Below are 15672 nucleotides of genomic sequence, written 5' to 3' on the forward strand. Positions count from 1 at the left end.
TTAGCCTTGGGAATTTCAAGGAGCAATGCATGGCAAACTGTTACTAACTCTTAAATTTCACCGACAAGACCATACTGCCTGACCAATTATGGAAGCAAAAACACACCCATGGCATAATAAGCCTCCTGCAATATCACGTTCTTACTTTTTCACGCTTAAGTATTGTTTTCAAGTATTTTTAAAGATGCTAAAACATTTAAAAGAAATTATCTATTATTATTAGCACTAGAAAAAAATCTGTATTTTCTTTCACAAGGATTTCATTTTTTCAAAAAGGCTGTTTCCTCCCCCCGCCCCCCCCGAAAAAAAAAATCCAGAGAAAGTTTAGTCTGAGGCATTTATCCATCTGGAAAACTTCATGTCAAAATGATGAACTTTCATCAAGGTTTTATACACCACTTCACACAGATAACCAGAAAAGTCTGCCTTCATACATATATATAAATGCTTTTATATCTTCATGTGACCATCCAGGCACAAGTAAACAGGTCTTGTACAGGTCAACATCTTAATTTTTCTTATAGATTGTATTTTTGTTTGAATGGGCACAACTTACATATCTGCAATATTTTCAACATCTTAAGTATGTTGCTGCGACCTGGCTATTCCTACTCCGCACAATCACCAGATAGCCACTGGATGAGTTAAATGACTAGGCTTTTTATCTATTTTTTTGCAAAACTACAAACTAAACATACAAGAGAGTGAGGGAGACTTCAGAGTGGAAGAAAAGGAGTAAGCTCAAAAAAAAACATAACCCCCTTTGAGGTTGATCCTCAGAAACAATTAGGTTAATAGAGGCACACTGATTTGCTCCACTTGCAGAACTAGTTCAAGCTTGTCTTTAAAGATGCAAGAGAAACACACTGAACTTTGTTCCTACCTGGACCTTGTTCCCAGTCATACCCCATTCCTAGCTAAAATTGCAGTGACAAACACGCACCACGCTCCTGGGATTACAATGCTGCCAGTACTTCTCCTGGTAGAGTTGAGAACTACCTGGATCTCATTTCCTAGTCTTAGTGGTGATTTTTTGTCTTCCAATCTCATCAGAATATTCATATATACCTGGTTCTCTGTTCTGCATCATAGCTTTAGCTACAAATCCAAGCCTGCACACACCACCATCTTCAGCGGTTTCTTAGCACTTGACTCTTTTGATGAGTCAGAGACCACTGCTCTGGGTGGTATCCAGCCTGCAATTTGAACATAATAGGTTTCCAGCATAGTTTAAGCATAGAAAAAGCATTCTGGGATCACCATCTCTGCACACGTAGCTATTGAACATGACCAGAAACATGCATATGCTGTCAGCATTTTCACCACTTTTGCTGCACTAGTGTAAATAGCACATAGATATCACTGATTAAAATGCTAGCGGCTGCTCTACGCCAATGTTCCTGTAAATGCTAAATGCTAATACGAACACAGCTACAGTAGAGGGAAATAGGAAGAATTAAATAAATAAAGCTTGAGATAAAGAACACATTCCCTTTTAAAAACAGTTTTCAGTGAGAGTTAATTTTGGCTTTTATACTGCTGTTATCCAAACATACCTTCTGTTCAACACAAACCTTTCTTACTGAAGTTAGTACTTCACCACGCTCCAGTAACAAGTTAGGAGAGGTATCTGGGGCTGGCGCCCATACCCACTGTGCTGACAGAGCCATGGCTGAGAATATTTGAGGAATACAGTAACAGGGAGAAAAATCAGAAGGCATTAATTACTGCAGCAAGTTAAGAAACAGTTAGGTACGTTACTAGTTAAATAATAATGGAAAGCAAATCCTGCTTTTATTATAACCTCATTTTGTTGATGAAATTAGAGCCTGGAGAATTATGGCTTTCCACTCTCAACTTTCAGACGTTCAAGACAGAATTGAAGCTGGAAAGGCATTAGGTGCAGAAACTGCTGCTGTTAGGGAGAACCACATGCAAAAAGTAGCACAAGCAAAGCAGAAGGTACAAATACAGGTATACATGCTTGCGCATTCAGTACACGTGCTTTCTAAAATCAACACCAGCACTGACGAATTTTCAGAAAGACCCTAAGTATTAAGGCCACTATCACCTATGCCACTATTCAAATCAGGAACTTTTCAGAGTAATCATATACGCAAACAGTGATCAGTAACTTTTCAAGTACTGCAGGCCTACAACACCATCGCATGTTGAAAGGATGTGACAGAACCATTCGTCTCTGGTTCCTAGTGCTTTTTGTTAAACTCACAGAACTTCCTATGGATTAATCTCTGTATAAGTCACCAGACAATACGGAACACTTCAAAGGAGACTCCTGAAAAGCCTCTATCCTTTTCCGGTCTGGAACTCACAGAAAGTGACATTTTGGTCACACAGTGCAACTGCTGCCTCAGTTACCACCAGGATGGTTTCTAGCTACTGCAGGGTCCATGCCCTGCTGCCAGCATAGCCATTCGTGATTTCCATTTATCATCTCTTATCCTGTTCTGTGGTCAAACTGGTTCCAGCAGTTTCTGAGCAAAGAGTCCAAGCCTACATCTCAGGTAAATAAAGAGCCAGCATTTCCTCTTTGCTGGAGCACAGTAAAATCACAGGGCAGAATTTCTCCTCCCCTTCCAGACAGAATAAGAAAGTTCTGTTACATTGCTTTTCACAAAACCCCGCTCCAGCCCAAACAAGATGTGCCTACAGGACCAAGCGTGTCGGCAACAGGAACAAGAGTGCTTTGAGAAAAGAAAAATGGCTAGAGGCAAGCTGCTGCAGGAGCTACAAAGAGAACAGCCAACAAGTCCAACCAGCTCCTGGAGCAGCACAGCAGCCAGGGCTGGGCTGCAGCTGAGCGGGTACTGCAGGAGGATGTAGCAAACCACCTTGCCCTTTATCGCAGTAAGGAGAGGGAGAGGAGAAAAGGCAATGCTGACAACAGCTGAGGAAACAGCAACCCAGGGAAATGCTGAAGCACCTGCTTGGCAGCAAACAGGCAGCAGCAGAAAGTACCCACCATGGTGAAATAGGACAGGGTTATGCTATTGTATCACACCTCCAATTCACTTTCTACCTTAATTACAATTAATTTTCAAGGTCCTAAGAGAAATCCATGGCCTTCCACACTGCTGCTCTGGCAGTAATAAGGATTAAAATCAATCCTTTCTTCCTTCGGCTCCCCACCAGGAGCAAACATATGGCTTCTGAGAGAGTTTGCCCCATTTCCCATCTGCCAGTGACCAAACTGCAGGTGGTGAAGCGAAGCATTGTCACCCCTCTATGAGAAGGGGGGAAGAGATGATCTCAAAGCAGAATGAACTGATTCATCGAGCAAAGATTTTTAAATAAGGAAAAATTTTTAGTACACCAGAACTTTCCATGTTATGTGTATATATATGTATGCATAGGTGCATTCACTGGGGTTTCATATAAGTTTTCTATCAGCTTGTGCTATGATAACCTTGTCCTCTGCAACTGAAAATTCCTCTTTTCCAATAGAACACAGTGTAAATTCTTATACAGTGAATTTTCACTTAAAGCAATTAGTCACTGTTTTCAAGATTGTTTTTTGTCATTACTTTAGTTTCTTGCAGGCACCACCACATCTGGTTATGTATGAGGTGGACACTCCAATCGCCCATGCTGCACATCCTCAAGCTCGTGAGTTTGATTACTCCAAAAGTAGCCATATTCCCCTAGTAATAAGTCCCATTGATAGATTAATTTATTGCCTTAAGTAGAGTACTCCGCTAACACAGCATTACTGCTTTAGCGGCCTGAGCTCACCATATGATATAGTGCAAACCTATTAAGTCCACTTAATGTTATTTCAGGGTTTCTATATTGCATTTCATTATAAAAATGCCAGTGCCAGACTTGTCCTGGGACTCTTACAAATATGCATTCCAGGTTTTAGGAACCATGGAGCATTATTCTAACTTTACTTATTTACACCCTGATACTCACAGATGTGCATCTTTTAAAAATATGCACAAACATACAACAAATATTTTAGCCCAAGCCACGTTATCCAAGCTCTAACCAGCCACAGCTTGAATATTGCCCTACTTGGAGCTTTCAGAATGTCAGTTTTGCAAGAAGCTGAAGATTTGTATAATTTAGGAGCAAGCTATTAAAGGACCCTCCCTACTGATCCAGTTCTCCAACATTCCTAAAGGAATTAGCTCTTTAAGACCTCCATAAAAAACAATGCACTGAAACCTGCATTAATTCTATTGACAGTAATGGAAGTCATCAAGAGGTAAGTGACTTGTATAGATTTAGATTGCTAGCTCAATTATCAGTGGTTCTAATTCCAGACTGTAATGCATTTTGTGCCAGTCCCAACTCATTCACTGAGCAGGAGCCATCACTTCTTACTTCATGGAATTAAACCAAGGGTACTCTGAATGAAAGGTGATGGTGGTGAAAACAAAAATAAAGCAGGCAGCTGCAAGATAAGTTCCAATCATTCAGAAGTTACACCTGCTACTTACATTTTAGCAGAATTGAAGTTTGGTGAATGCCACTGTCTCACCTAAATCTCAAGAAAGCATAAAATTAGAAAGAATCCCTCTTACACTCAGTAGCCACCACAGTATTTCCTAAGGTAAGGGGTTTCATTGATGTAAGAAATTTATGATGGTAGCAAATCTCACAGAACCAATAGATAGCAGACACGAGAAGTGAAAGTATCTTCTAGTATTTTATTTTTCATATGAGATAGGTCAGAAATGCCACATGAATGAGCTCCCATAGTACTTCAGAATTTCCAAAAGCAGAAAAACGTAAATAGAGAGCAAAGTAGGACAAAACTTCCCAGAAATTCACATCTCTGATTGTTTTGAGGCCCAAACAAATATTTAGGCTAATCCACATATCATCCATAGGATTTTTTTCCCCTTTTGAGAAGACTGATTATTTTGATACCAAATAGCTTGAAAAGACCAGCATCTTTTTGTATACATTAAAGTTGCAGACTTCAAAGCTATTAATTTTTAGCTGCACTTCAATTTGTCACTTAAGTTTGCAAAATAAAAATGCAATGACAGAATTAAAAAGCTATCAGTGAAAGAGACTGGAATGGCTACCAACATGACCACTCGTTCAATTTTACTATTACTACTGATTTTTATAGTCTGGAAATGTTTTATTCTGAAAGCTTTTACTCATAGAAACATAGATGGTTCTGAATGAGGGAGATATTTTTTCTAAAAGATTAGAAAATTTGAGTGAAAGGGGTTGTAGATACATGGCCAGTGTTATACAGTTTTTGCTACTTTCATGTCACTTAACGTATCTTAACATATCATCTATTGACCCCTGAATTGTCAGAATTTTTAGTCTCTTCATCGCTGACCAGAAATTTCTCTCAGAAGTCAGAAAATAAGACAAACTGCAAATCACTCTCCGTTGCTCTTTAACATTTATAAATAAACTTTTAACTGTAAACCAGTGTACTAGGGAACAAGACTGATCAAAAATGCCAAAATGTGGTATTAGCTCTGTACCTACATTTCTCTGAATAAAGTAGATTAAGCTTTTTTGTGAGCCCTCCAAAATATCTTTCAGAATCTGTTTCTGAAAGATGGGAAAATTTTGAAACAAGGAAAATCTCTACAGCAAAATAAAGAAAATGGTCAAAAATAGTTGAATATTTATCACTTTGACCAACTATTGTGATGCTTTATAGCACAATCATTCCTAGTGATTTCATATATATGTGAAAGTAAATATTGTTTTTAAAAAATCTTCAGAATGATTTCAAGGCAGGAAATTCAACGGAAATATAATTTTCCATTGATATCATAAGAAAAAAATACGATAATCACTTCCATCTCGTATTTCTGAAAGGAAAAAACGAAATTATATAAAATGTGCTGAGATGATTTAGCTGTGGTACATACCTGTTAATGAACAAATTGCAATAAACTTTGTCATAAGAAAGTTTAATTAATGGGAAACAGTTTTTTTCAGTCTTGTTCCAAGCAATTATTTTTACCTCTGAAGGAATAAGGATCTTTAAATTCTGGCACACAAATGCATTGAAAAAAAACTAGGTCTAACTATGGATAGGTCTTTGGATAGTTTTATTAGTGACTTATGGTACTAGGTCAATATACATCCTCTCTGATATCTCACCAACAAGAGTAAGTTTCAAGCTATTGAAGAAAATGGATTATTCCCCAGAGAAAAGCACTTGCCTATTTGCATACAAAATTTGCTGAGAAATGTATGCCTAACCTGTACACTCCAGATATAAAAAAAAAAACAAAATTTGAATCTCAATTTCACACACACGTCTTCTATGACAGAATTTTAATTTATATCTTCAATGGCTGTTTAAAAGCTACTTTTATTATGTTTGGGTTTATTAAGCATATTACTATATTTGGGTTTATTAAGTAGATCATCACTCAGTACAGTGATCTAATAGTCCAGGAAAACAAGTTCCTAATAAAGGATGCAAAGTCAGCATTGATTAAATTGAGCTCCATGCCAGAAGGAAGTTGCTATTATTTTCAGAAAATAACACAACAATTTGTATTAGTAGTTTGTGGTTTTGCAGATCCAAACAGTCTATTCTTTACATTTAATATTTTGGTTCTTGCAAAGCCAGAAAAAACATTTTTTCAGTTCATTTTAAAAATCACAGTGCAGGTCTTTAAGAAAGATTTTTCTCTGAATACTGATGCTGGAATAACTACAGTACAAATCTATTGTTTCATGATATGTACAGAATCACTGATAACAATTAATCAAAGATAAAGGTTCAGTAGATACATGGAATTTAATTGTTTTATCTGTTTCCATATTTATCTACTTATATTTCGGTTTATTCATCTATAGCAAAGCACTGAAATATAGGCAAAATTTATTGCATGTATTTTCTCCACCATTAAATATTCATTAGTTAATTGACTGAACACCCCCATAAAATTCAGTGGAGGATCCATCATTGTCAGAGTTCGTGTAGTATTTTTGACTGCGAAACAGGTCTAAAAGAAGTGAAGAACAGAGGACAAGGTACCAAACGCATCCTCATTTGTGGCATTACTTGAGTTTGTGACCCTAATCATTTTAAACATCACATCTACCTTTAAATTTTATCAAATATTGACAAGATGAAAAGTTGCTAAATTACCTTCTGTTGTTTTTTGTTATTTCAGACAATGGAAAGTTGACTTCCAGAGATTTTGAAAAAGTTAATAACGTCATCCTTTTAGCTAAGAGCTGTTCAGATCTTAAAGGCTACCGAGGGTATTTCAGAGAGAACATTCCTTATTTAGCAGCTTTCTACATCACACCATTTCCTTCTTTCCACCCAGCAAATAGGTTTCACTTACAGTTGCAGTATGGTTCTCTGTAAATCTGTATAGCACAAAGGGAGAGTACAATATCTTTCTGGGTGGCAGTGATATGCTGATTAACTTACTCCTAATTACAGATGACTCCAACAATTTATTTTCTCAATGACTAGCTTCAAAGGATCCCTCAAATCAATGGGAACTGTGGTGGAAGCACAGTTGTTTTTTGTTTTTTTTTTTTTTGATATATAACTATGTATTAAAGACTTAGTATTAATTGCAAGCTTATATATATAGGCCTAAAAAGCTTTGTAATAGGATATGCAGCATTTCACTCTTAAACCATTCATCCACATCTGGTGTAGTTTAGCAGTGACCTAAAATCATTACCGTATGAAGGCTCCTTTCTAAGTTATGCAAAATGAACCTACTTAGTCCAGTTTTTAAACTGAGGAAATATCCACATCACAAAAGACCCATTAAAACATCCTGCAGAGTCTCCAAGGATTTAAAAAATGAGCTTACTTAGCTGAAGTAAAATTTATTATTATGTTCTTAAATCGCTGCTGATTCATTTTCTGCATGCTGTAACCATACTGGATAATGCCATTAGATATATTTTGTTGCATATTGTACTTTAACTTCTTAGGTTTATTCCCAATACGACTGGAAATAGTGCATCATACCCATTAGATGGCCACAGAGGAATTTGCAATTTCACGTTATTTTGACAGGAGCCGAATGGAAGTCGGAGCCTGTGGAGTCTTTGAGCAGCAGTTAACTTGTGGCCTGGTTGTATCAGCTGTTAACTCATTCTCCCTCGGCCTCTTACAGCCCACAGCAAGCCCCTTCGGCCGGCAGCAACCCAATTCCCCTCTCTTTTACTTGAGCTCTCTCTTACCAAACTTTCTTCCTTTTCCCTTCTCTTCATAACCCTCACCAGCTGGGTTGCCCCCAGCCACCCCTCTGTGTTGTGTTGGGCAGCAGGATGCCCATGTGCCCCAGCACAGGGTTTGCCTCAAGCCCCCTGCCCTGCCCGTCCAAGCACCCAGAAGGCACCAACTCCTGTGTTCAGCAAGAATCACTGAAGAGAAATCTTTTTGGTAACCACTAGAACAAGCAACGTTACACGGCAGACTTCTCTTCAAGGCAGAGCCAGGAAAGAACTCGTGTCAGAGGAGACATTTCATCCCCTGGCTCCTGCATTAACAGAGGGACTTGGAAGCTACCATCCACTGTCACAGCTAGGAAGGATGTCACAAGTCCCTTCTTCAAGAAACTGGCTTCTGTACTCATAGGAAAGGTCACACGTTCCTTTGGGTCCTATTTCTTTGTATACACAATGCAACTTTCTCACAGACTATTGGAAACACATGACAAATCAGATGGACTCAAAGCTAAAATTCCCTGCGTCTCTGAAAGAGCACAAGTTCCTTTGCTGTCAGGGTATTCATGTTTGCAACAAATTTTTGGAGACAACCTTATTTAAAAAAAGTAATAAAAATAAAATATCTGACCCGTCAATAACTGATAGAGCAGCTACCTAATAGGGCTGTTGTTAAAGATCACACAGGAGCTCACATCACAGACCGTGAATATCCTCTCACACACCTGACAGTGTGGGTTGCTCCTTTGCAGGCCTGCGCTCAGACACACACACTGTGTGTTTGGGAGCAGGGAGGAGATACTTGGGACTTCTGTGTGCATCCTTGCATGACTTAATCTGCCAAGTCTCTCTTTCCAACAGTGTTCAGAATAACAACACCAATAACCATAGTAATATAAAACCAGTACCAAAACAGATCACAAATACTGTGTTCAGCTTATTTGCTCTTAGGGTCTACAAAAGTAGCCAACATCTGCTGGACCTACTGCTAGGCGCATCCAAAGTTGGGTTGAACTACCTTAGCAGATGGAACTGTGCAGCTTAGGACTAGTGCTTTTACCACCCACTTATTTTGTCACTGTTGTCCCGCTTTGTCATTAAATAAGACTTTGTTCTCAGAAGCTATCATAAATAATTCCTGTAAATTCACATTTTAGGTTTGTAATCAAGCTTTAACTCAAAAGAACTCACTAGCAACTGATGTGAAACTTGGCTTCCTGTACAAGAAAATTCTGGTATTTGGTATTAGAAATCTTTCACATTTCAAATAAGAGCAAAACAATATCAAGCAGACTATCCCTTCCATGAAAAAAAAAAAAAAAAAAAATGAATTTTTGAATCTCACTTTCAAACCACAGAAATCTTACTTGGCTTTCCAGAAAATAAAGTCATCCATCTCTAAAGCTCTTTGCACATTCCTGAAAACGTTGTTTCAAAATGTTTCAAAAATTCAGCCAGGATAAAATATTTCAAATTTCATAAAATTTTGGCAAAGAATTTAGGTTGACTTCTTGAAAAATCAATTTAAAACCCAGCTGTGTAATATTACCGGTGCTCAGTTCTTAACCAGTTTTCTAGCACATAAGAAATACTCTAGCACTCCAGAACACTACAGCAGCAACCTGGACTTCACAGATAATACCAAGAGCATTTCTGTTTTTTTGGCAGAAAACAGAGGAGCAAGTTTATTCCCAGATCTTTATGGCAACCCAGCCCTTTCTCAAACCTTTGAACCTCACATGAGGCACATGCATTTCAAAACGTTTTTCCCCTTCCAAGGATTCTGCTTCCGCTCATTCACTTTACCACATGACACTTTCCTAAGGGAAAATAAAACAAAAAGATTACCATCCCCACAACATGAGCAGATTCCGGGCCTGACACTCATTAATGACTCCAATAAGCCTTGCACAAGACCCGCAGGCTTATCTTTCCATTTTAAGTGAAACGCGAGAAGTCATCAGGAACAGAGTTAGATCTGCACCAAGAACTAAACACCTGAGGCAAGTTTCAGTGGCATACTAGAACAAGGCCAGAGGAGAGCCTCGAGGATGATCAGAGAGCTGGAGCACTTCTCCTATCAAAAGAGGTTGAGGGAGTTGGGGTTGTTCAGCCTGGAGAAGGGAAGGCCTCCCCAGAGCCTTATAGCGGCCTTCCAGTGCCTAAAGGGGTCTACAAAAAAGCCGGGGGGGGGGGGGGGGGGGGGGGGGCTCTTTGTCAGGGAGCATAGTGATAGGACAAGGAGTAATGGTTTTAAACTGAAAAAGGGTAAGTTTAGGTTAGATATTAGGAAGAAATTATTTACTCAGGGGGTGGCGAGGCCCCATCTCTGGGGTTGTTCAAGGTCAGGGTGGATGGGGCTTTGGGCAACCTGGTCTGGTGGGAGGTGTCCCTGCCCATGGCAGGGGGAATGGAAGCAGAGGGTCTTTACGGTCCCTTTCAACCCAAACCATACTATGATTCTATGAAACATGAAGATTTATATCAAATTGATGATAAATTGAGCTACATCTACATTTTTACATATCCTCTAAAGAGTCACTGAACCAAAGTTCGTTATTGAAGCAGTGCCTATTTCAACCTCTTTGAATCTAAGTTTGATCTGTGGTATTTGAAAGATACATCTTGGAAGAGACTTAAAATGCTGCAGACAAACTGCAGCAAACTGTTGCTGAAGTTTAACCAACTTGGGAGTGACCTGATTACAAGTAGTGCAACGATTCACAGAGGTTTCACTGACATAAACAATAACATAGGAACAGTGTATTACTAAGTATTTTTAAGTACAAATTCCATGTGAAGATATTTCAGGATTTCTTGAAACACTTTTTGGAAGGAAATTTGAACCATTTCTATGACAAGCATTCCATTTACCCATTCATTCACTAGGCTTTGTTGAGCACTGTTGCATTTCCATTTTAGCAAATATAAACTCATTTACTAAATTATACGTAAAACACATGTATTTAAAACTAAGTGCTTGTTTACAATTTGTCTGAACACAGAACTAAACAATAGCAGAAAATCCATTTTCATTTGGCCTTTTAATCATCAGTACATTTCTGTGTGAAATTTAAATTGTAGACAAAGATGTTCACTTTTGGCTTTAATAAAAAGGCTAAGCTTTGGTTATCATGCAGCTAGTAGTTACGAACCACAAATAAGAAGAGGAAGGCTTTAATAGAGTCTTGTAGCACAGGTCATATTTTCCCTCACTTTCAGTAAAACGCTTTGAAAGGCTGGGGAAAAAGCACTGTGCATCCTGGCTCAGGAGATAACCACCTTTAAGGATTCTAGGCATAGATCATTACTTCTCATAAAAGGGTCTAATCTACCAAAATGATTCTTGTCCTGGCTCCCTGCAGGGAGGAGGGGAATCTTGGACTTCCTTCCACTAGGCTGTCAGGATATGCTATTTTGCTGATCCAGCAATCTTCAAGTACCAAATGCTAATCAGCCCAAGACAGGCTAATTATAATCCCTGAGGCTTTCTCCAGTCTAAGAAAACATTGTTAAAAAAAATAAAAATCAGAGCCCTCCCCATACCTGCATATTTCCTGGTTCCAAATGCTATCAAGTTTCACTTTCAGAAGCTCGCAGATTGGGTGTGGAGTGGGAAATACCCCTTCACAGACTCAGGGTTTGCTGAGGTTGTGAACAACTCTACCTTCACTGTGGTTCTCCCATAACAATGAAAACACCAGACAAATCAAAGAACGTTTCTCAGAATTGTAATTCATCTTTACACACTTGATTAGTTTGACTGCCCAGAGTCTGAACTTGTTAGGGATTAGTTATAACCATAAGACATTGGTTTGCAAAAATGCTACAAAAAAAACTTTCACACTGCAGCAACAATTAGCACCCAACGAGAACACTGAGAAACACAGTTCGATTTAAAAGCCATTCAAACAAAGCTTAAGAAAAAAGCGCTGTTAAACACTTCTCTAATACTAATTTTAGGTGCTGAGACTATATTACCTTGCTTTATTTATATATTACACACACCCTTAGATTTATTTTTTTTTTTTTTAAAAAAGATGAATACGTGAATCAAAGCTGCATGCCAGTACACAGGCCAAGGAAGACTAAACAGAATGAATTATAAACAATACAGGTCAACCATGGGGTCTACTATTACTTTTTACCACTCTTGAAATGCCTTTCTTGTCATGTTGCTCTTCCTTGACCTATTGGCACACGAATTGAAACTTAACATCCTTAGCTCACTTGATGGTTACAGCTAATCTGGTTTCTGTAAATAAATACATATTTATTAGACTGGAAAGAGAGCTGTCTCCAGAACACTGGTCAGCCTAATTTGGAACAGATGGTAGCCCCGTGCATTGTACAACTCAGGTTAATGCACATCCATCAGTCATAAGCTGTTTTGGGTTGTTTGTTCTGTGACCAAAAATAACCTAGACAAAAAGGGCTTCATGCAGATCAGCGATAGGCATTTTAATGAGTCAGCAATGGCTGAGAACTGAGAAGACAGCTTTTTATGCAATAATTCTTCTCAAGCTCTAATTACGGAAAGAAGCCCTTCAAGAGCATGGAAGAGCCTGGTGGATCTCCCTTCTTCCCCAAAAAGAACTAATTTACTTTTGTAGCAAAAAAATATGCGTGTATGGCCTCGAGATTTTCAGAGAAGGTGCTGCTACCTCTCTGTTAATATAGAAATCACTTAAACTCAGACAGTGGAGATACATGCCTAGTTTTTTCAAACTTAATTGTGGAATTAGGCTTATATTTTCATTAAGCGGGGTCAACTGTTCGACAAACACTACTTACAAAAAGTAATTTTTGTGTTGCCAAAATCAGCAGACTGACTTTTGGTAAGTCTTCTCCTGTGCAATCCTTTATCCCAGGATAAAAATCCCAAAAGCTAGATTCCTTCCTTTAGATTTTCACATTTTACTTTCAGCACCCACATCTGCCTGCTCTTTGCCAACGTTCCCTTGGGCCATTCTGGCTGGCATCTGCTGCTGTCTTGCCTCACTACATGTATACGGTCAAATTAAATATGCACATGTGTGTAGTGTCATCCAGCATTTGCAGAGTGCTTTACAAAGGCGATCAGTATCACTACGTCCATTCAGCAGGTGAAGAACAGGAGGCACGGGTTCAGAAACAATTTGCAAGGGGCACATTCACTATCAGAGCCAGAAAGAGACTCCAGGTCTGCTTCCAGTACCACAGGATGCTTGCTGCTCAAGCCTGCATTTCTCGTTAACACCGCTTCTCCAACCAGCTGTTATTGTATGCCACCTTACATTAAAATTCAAATCAAGCAAGTCCTCATACCAGTTTCAGTACATTTTCATTAAAAGTACAGAAGGGAGAGCATCTGAGATCTTTAGCTCACCCCAACATTAATCTAGTACTAGAGTTCAACGTAACTCACTACGTAGAGATTCAACTTGCTAACATCTTTCTCCTTTCTCCATATCGCCCCTTTAAATGTAAGAGGGAACAATAGGAATTTAAGGGGGATTTATCCCATTTGATCAAAGTGACTTTACAAGTTACAATAAAGGATCACATATATGAGACCAACAAGTTAAACTGGAGACCCAATCTAATTCAAAATACGATGAAACTGAGTAAAACAAACAATTACAAAGCGATCTGCGTAATTCACAGAAAACCAGAAACAAGCCTCTCAGTTAATTTAAAGGGTTACCTAAAAAAAAAAAACCTATTACGTCACAAACAGGTGCCAAGCACTTGTAGGGTTAAAATTGTTTCCTTCTAGAACAGTCATCACTGCTGCTGATATACCTCTGTTCCTACGTCATGCACAGAGCATATTTGGACTCCCCTTCTCCAGATGCAAGAAAACTGAAAGTCCCCTAATTTGTTTTCCAGGTTATCAACGCATGAGGTCAGCAAAAACTAAACTGGGGTGTTATTGTTAATGACCTAGTAAAATACTAAGACAAAGTTTTGAGAAGGAACAAGACTAGATGGCACATTAAGAACCTATAAAATATAATACCCTGCATATTTTAACAACTAACCCTTAAAATGGCAACTTTCTTATCTGCTGTGTCACTGCCTCAGCAACACCCCCTAGACATGCTGAAATCTGACAGATAGCAACCGTTTCTACCTGAAGCTATCAGTTCGTTGTAGGTTTGTTTGTGTGTGGCAATCAAAATCCAATTTATCGTTCTCATAAGATTTATGGTTTGGGAGACCAGCAGTGCAGATTGGAGTGCAAGAAGGATACATACTTCTTGGTACAGAAGTGCCCTGGCCAGGGAATTGGCCTCCTCAGCAGGAATAGCTGTTTCTAAACACGATCTAACACATTTAAAAATTGTAAGCAGCCTAGAGTAGCCACATTAAACAGCTTTGAAGGATATCCTCGTTTGAAAACATTCTGTCAGTAGCACCCAGCTTTGAAGTGCAGCTCTCCATGATGAAAACAAAGTGTTGAAAAAAGTCTCTCTACTTTTGTCACTGCTAACTAGTATTTTGAGTTTCCTGAAGGCTCATCTTGCAATATCAAATTAAAAACCATCTTACCCAGCTCTCAGGCAATACCTGGCTTTGTTTTGGGTTTGTATTCAGTACAAATTCTATCAGTCCTTAACAAATACCTGTCAGAAATCTGTAATTGTTTATTGAAAGGACAAACGATACAAGTTGCCTGTTCAGCCTTCTTTTTAAGGGGGCTCAGTTACAAGCACCTAACATTGCACTTTGCAATGCAAACCAAACATTTCTCCTTACGTTCCAACTTCCTACCTAACGAACCTAACATTTCACTAAGCAGGTATTTGGCTGTCTTAGACTTTAATATCTATTTTGTTGAAATATTTTTACTTACTCCCTTGGCAGTAGTCTACCACAGCAACCTGTCAAACAGAGGACAAGCACTTATCTAGTTGGACAAAGGAAACACTATTTTACAACTTGTAAAACAAGTGCTCTACGTTTATTTTAAATAAGCAGTGTGCAGAACTTTTTCTTCTCTGTTGCTAACTAAGCATAGGAAGCTCCGGCTTCCAGGAACAAAGGGGTAAGTTTTTATTATTTACTTGTTTTGAAACAGTAAGCTGTTTGCCTAAAGTGACTAGCAAGCAGGTTCTCTGCTTTTGAAAGACTAGAACGTCCCCAAGCTAACCATGTTAAGATGCATCCTAATTTAGATCAGGTAGCAATTATTGTCTCAAGTCCCTTGAGCTTTTCTGCATCTCCAATGTGGGCTAGTCTTATCCAGGACATTTAACTGGAAAAGCAAAAACAAGCAAAAAGAAAAAAAAGTCAACCCACAGAAATCAGAAACACAAACAAGAAAGTGCAAAGACAGAGATAAAAGATTCTTCTGTTTGAAGAGCTGCACTAGAAATAAGAAAAATAGCTGCTTCTCCCAGGTCTAGCAAAGGTTTTCCAAGAAACTCGGGGAAGTTACATATCCCCGAGAGTACAAATTCCTCATCTGTAAAAATCACAAAAACACATTCTCTCCGTTTAAACTAAAAATTAATGCAATCTACTCAG

General features: G+C 38.6%; 1 protein-coding gene across 7 annotated transcripts in view; it reads right to left on the reverse strand.

Annotated features, from left to right (window-relative positions):
- AKAP6 (A-kinase anchoring protein 6) overlaps positions 1 to 15672 on the reverse strand; it is a 283028-nt gene that overhangs the window by 253075 nt on the left and 14281 nt on the right. The window contains exon 1 of one of the 7 annotated variants that reach the window (XM_066998062.1): positions 4464 to 4482. The exons of the other annotated variants lie outside the window; for them this stretch is intronic. The gene's annotated coding sequence lies outside the window, so the exon portion shown is untranslated. Of the gene's footprint in view, positions 1 to 4463; positions 4483 to 15672 lie in introns of those variants that run through there. 7 annotated transcript variants of the gene reach the window in all.

The sequence above is a fragment of the Anser cygnoides genome, chromosome 5, assembly GCF_040182565.1.
Source record: "Anser cygnoides isolate HZ-2024a breed goose chromosome 5, Taihu_goose_T2T_genome, whole genome shotgun sequence".
Lineage (NCBI taxonomy): Eukaryota > Metazoa > Chordata > Aves > Anseriformes > Anatidae > Anser > Anser cygnoides.